Source organism: Carcharodon carcharias, chromosome 16 (assembly GCF_017639515.1).
Source record: "Carcharodon carcharias isolate sCarCar2 chromosome 16, sCarCar2.pri, whole genome shotgun sequence".
Classification (NCBI taxonomy): Eukaryota; Metazoa; Chordata; class Chondrichthyes; order Lamniformes; family Lamnidae; genus Carcharodon; species Carcharodon carcharias.
This window is the reverse complement of record NC_054482.1, coordinates 6,327,547-6,333,096: the sequence shown is the minus strand read 5'-3', so window position 1 is coordinate 6,333,096 and position 5,550 is coordinate 6,327,547.

The window sequence follows — 5,550 nt, the reverse complement described above, 5'->3', positions numbered from 1 at the left end:
AAATTACTTTACTTTACTATCTAAAATTCAATATAGGTCTGCCTAGGCTGTTTCTTAGATTACAACATTTCTGCCTGTATGCCTTAGGGACTAATTCATATAAACTCAGAATAGCCTTTTTTACTGCATCATAACCCACAGAAACTTCTTCTGAAAGTGAAGCATAAACCTTGTGAGCTCTCGCCACCAACCTACTCTATAAGAGCAATGTCCAGATTTCTTTTAGCCATTTCATTTGCTTAGCTACCTTTTCAAATGAAATAAAGAATGCCTCTTTATCCCGCTTCTCAAACTTTGGGAGGGTGTGCACAAATTTAAACATCTCCCCACTAAGCTTTGGGTTGGAGGTTTTTTTCAGCATCAGACCCTTCCTCAACATCTGAGGCCTCTTTTTTTAAAGTCTAGCCTTTTAAGCTGGTATTCCCTTTCTCATTCCTTCTCTCTTCCCTTCATTGCTAACTTCTCCCTCTGGAGGTCAAGTTCTCTTATCTTATCTCACTCCTTTTCTCTCTCCTGCATTTCTGCTTGTTCCCCTTGAAATGCTCCCTCTTTTTCCATTTCCTCTCTTTCTCTTTTCTTTTGCTTTTGCCTCCAATTCAAGGTTTTCTGTTCCTTTTCATGTTCAAGTTGCTTCATTAGCAACTGGATCTTAGCTAACTAAATTGACTTACCCCCTGGAGAACATGGTCTCTTTTGTATCCCTTCCAATTTCAAATGCTGCATTATCTCTTCAACTATGTCTGCTTTCCTTGCCCCTACAGGTAATTCCAACTTCAACGTATCCACCAATTCCCTTAGCTTACTTTTCGTAACCAGTCAGGGTTACATCTTCCATCTGTAGAAAAGTCTTAGCAGCTTCCAGCACCATTTCAGTTTAGCCATGTATAAGAAACCTGGTCTCTATCCTTTTATCCCTTACCAATTATTATTCCACGTCCAATTACCCACTGTCCGCATTTCAAATCCCGCAAGAGCCCCCAATTTATGTTATGACTGGGATGGGAGGAGTGCATAAATTATCAAAGCCCACTACTCTGCAAACCTTGCCAATAATTTAAATGTTTAATTTTCTCATCGAAATGGCCAATTGTTTATCTATGCTTTGAACACCCAGAAGAAAAGGGACTCTGACCAGGCTTCTTTCAAAAAATTCAGAATGATTAATTTATTACAAAACAAAACTCCTTTTAAACAAGTTTCAAGAACTGGTTAGCACACGATTGTAATCCAGAAGTGTAACTAACTAACCCTTTTAAACTTCCCCAGCAAACACACATACACACACACTCATTCGTACACACAGACACACACGTACACACACACACAAATACACACAGACACACATAAAACACAGGTAATTTCTGCAGAGTCAGGCGGATGGAAAAAAAGTTTCTTAGAAAGAAAAAAATTAAAGCTCCCGGAGGCTCGATGTTGTCGGTCTGAAGTTCCTCAGGTGAGCACACACCGCTGGACCCAGTAGATGTTGGGAAGTTCACCAACGATGCTTCAGCGTGGAGAGAGTAGATCTGGACCAATTCTTCCTGTCTCAACCAGCAAGTCCAAAATTAGATCAACTACACTCAGATGATGATTATTTGGCCACAGGTCAAGACCACACAAGGTTTCACAAAGCAGAGAGGGAGAGAGAGCTAGTCAGGGCAGCCTTCTGCTCTCAGCATTTCCCCAACAAGACTGAACGCAAAACCACAGGTTCAAACTTAAGGTTCACCTCTGCCAGGTGATTCTCTTTTTGTCTTCCAGCTTTTCAGTAATTTAATTCATTTGCAGTTAAAAACAAACAACTTCTCTCAAGTACCATATAGCTCAGGTGATTGCTTGGAAGAGGTCTGCTTGTTGACAGTTCCAAGGTGAACTTATGACCTTTTTTAAAAAAAACTCTTGGGCAGCCTCCAATGTCCAAATAATGGGATGTCCTTACAAATTTTAAAAAAGTAAAACCCAATTTAAAGAAATATGATTCTAACACCTGCTCAGCTTTACTGAGTTACTTTAACAGTGCCACGTGATCAGTAACATTCACCTGCAACAGTTAGAAAATGTGAGGCTCTGTTTTACTAGGCTGATACCTGGGATGAAGGGGCTGCCTTATAATTAAATATTGGGCCTATACTTATTGAAGTTTAAAAGAATGAGTGGTGATCTCGTTGAAACCTATAAGATTCTGAGGGGGCTTGACAGAATAGACGCTGAGAGAATGTTTCCTCTCAAGGGGAAATCTAGAACCAGTTTCAGAATAAGGAGTCTCCCATTTAAAATGAAGAAGACAAGGAATTTCTTCTCTCAGGGGGTCATGAATCTTTGGAATTCTCAATCCCAGAAAGCTGTGGAGGCTGGGTCATTGAATATATTGAAGACTGAAATAGACAGATTTTTGAACGTTAGAGGAGTCAAGAGTTACTGAGAACAAGCAGGAAATTAGGGTTGAGGTCAAGAGCAAATCAACCATAATCTTATTGAATAGCAGGCAGAACAGGTTTGAGGACCATATAGCCTACTCCTGCTCCTATTTCTTATGTTCTTAACAACTCATCGATATAGTAGCAGCTCCAACAATGGATGCAGGCCTTCCTCAGCACCATCATTGCAGATTAGATCCTTCAACCCTGAAGTGTTGTCCAACTCATAACCCTGCTTCAGAGGCAAGAGTTAGGGGCAAGAGTTCTACTGATCCAAACTAACACAATGGAGGCAACCTTTTCCCTTCCTACCACCCTGCATGCATCTAGAAACTAAACTGCAATGGTTTGGGAAAGAGAATGGCCGAGCTACCATTAGTTGTCTGCCACTTAAGATTTTGGGCATTTAAAGGGATTTTCAGATGGTCTCAGGTAAAACACAGGAAAGCTTTAGGAGACAATTTGTTTGTTTTATAATGTGGCTTTTTGCAACTTGGGCCAGGGTTTTAATTCCTGCCGGAAATCAGTGGACCTTTGGCTGCTGCTCCAGATTTTACACCCAGCTCGTGGCAAGAAACGTCGCTGATAGGACTGGAAAATCCCAGCCTTAGTATATTGAAAAGTGGGTAGCCAATAGAAGACACAAGCTACATACCAGAAATAGAGAGTAACCTAGGGGCTAATAAGAGTGAAGAACTTAAGGTCATCAATATTGGCAGAGAAAAATAATTGGAGAAACTCAAGGGACTAAAATCTGACAAATCCCCTGCAGGACCTGATGGCTTACACCCTAGGGTTTGAAAAGAGATAGCTACGGAGATAGTGGATGTGCTAGTTTTGGTTTTCCAAAACTCCCCAGAGCCCCAGCAGGTTGGAAGTAAATGTTATACCACTAGTCATGAAAGGTGGGAGAGGGAAGCAGGGAACTACACTGACGTCAGTCATCAGGAAGGTGCTGGAGTCTTAACAGTTCACCTGGAAAAGCATAGTATAATTAGAACAAGTCAACATTGTTTCACAAAAGGGAAATCGTGTTTGACAAACAAATCACAATTTTTTGAAGACATAATTAGTAAATTAGATAAAGAGGAACCAACAGACATGGTCTATTTAGACTTCAAAAAGGCTTTCGAAAAAGTGTCACATTGGAGGTTAATATGCAAGATAGGGCCTCATGGGTTGGGTGTCATATATTAGAATGAAGGATTGGTTAATGGACAGCAAACAAAGAGTAGGGATAAACAGGGCAATGTCAAGTTGGTAGATTGTAATCAGTGGACTGCTGCAGAGATCAATGCTAGGACCTTAGCTTTTTTGCAATCTATATTAATGACTTAGAAGAAGAGACCAAGTAATATATCCAAGTTTTAGATCAGTACAAAGCTAAGATGAGATTGTAAACTAAGAGGAGGAAGTTGCAAAGAGATATAAATCTGCAAAGTGAGCAGGCGACAAGATGGTAGATGGAGTATAATGTACACGATGTGAGATTATTCACCTTGGTAGTAAAATTAGAAAAGCTGAATATTTTTGAAAAGGTGGATGATTTTTTAAATATTGATTTCAGAAAGATTTGGATATACTTGTACAAAGAACTAAAAATTTAGAATGCAAGTACAGCAAGCAACTTGAAGGTATATGACAGGCCTTTATTATAAAAGAATGGTGTACAAGAACAAAGAAGTCTTGCTACAATTGTATAAGGTTTAGTGAGACACAGTCTGTACTGTGCACTTTTGGTCTCCATATTATTGTGAAGGCAGTACAGCAAAGGTTCACGAGATTGGTTCCTGGGATGAGAGGGTTGTCCTTGGATGAGAAGCTGAATAAATTGGGATTATACTCTCTGGAAGAAGAGTATCCCTTCTCTAGAAGAAAATAAGTGATTTCATCGAAACATACAATATTCTGAAGGTGCTTCACAGGGTAAACACTGAGAGGTTGTTTCCCCTGACTGGGGAATCTAGAACATAGGACCCGTCTCAGGAATAAGTGATAAAATATTTAGGACTAAAATGAGAAGCAATTTCTTCACTCGAAGGGCTGTGAGTCTTTGAAGTTCTCTACCCCAGACAGTTTTGTTGAGTTTATTCAAGCTGAGATCAGAAGATTTTTGATAATCAAGGGATATGAAAATAGGAGGAAACATGGGGCAGGATATCCCCCCGTTGGGGGTGAAGTTGAAGGGCGGGCGCGCATAAGCGCGCTTTCGATCAGCGCCCCCAATTGGGGGCGCGGCGCCATTTTACATGGGCAGGCCAGTTAAGGCCCACCCAGTGTCCTGTGGATGAGGTTTCATGCTTTCTCTAATTTGCGCCAGGGCTCCTGGCCTGCTCACCAACCTTAAGGTTGGACAGGCAAGGCCTTTAATTACTTAATTGACTCTTACCTCAATTGGCCATTGACAGGTTGGTGGGCGCGTAGCTGCCCATGTGGTTGAAGCGAAGGTCAGCCATGATCATATTGAGTGACAGAGCAGGCTCAAGGAAGCATATGGCCTATTTCTGCTCCTATTTCTTATGTACAGCTGCATGATTTTGGGCTGGAGTTTTACCCAGGCCAGGCTAGCTGTGGATGGCAGGACCCTTCTGAGTAAGGCATTAGTAAACCAGTTTTGTTTTCACAACAGTCCAGCAGCTTTCATGGTCATGGTCTGGTTATAGTCCACAAAATAACAGACTTTTAGAAAACAATCTCGTAACTTACCAGCGTGGAATTTGAACTTTTTAACTACAAGTTTACTCAAGGCTGGCTATCTTGTTAAAACAACATGACAATTCTGCAGTGAAGTTACTGCTATTAATACCAAAGGAAACCTATAGTGCTCTGTAACAGCCATTGAACAACAAAATTTAATTTCAACCAGAACAATTAATATATAATATTAATATATATTCTATAACATTTGTTACGGCCCTGTTAGGGACCATTAACATTTAAAAGCAATCTAAACACCTTGTGATTTATAGAACTATGCCACACGATTTCATGTTTTTATGGAAGAACAAACTTTATTTTATACTAAAAGAATTAAGCAAAACAAGTACTATTAACTTAACACCATAGTTTAAAACTACTTCAGCTATGGACTCAGTTCTACTTTATACTTCCCCCAAGAACTATCTTACACATT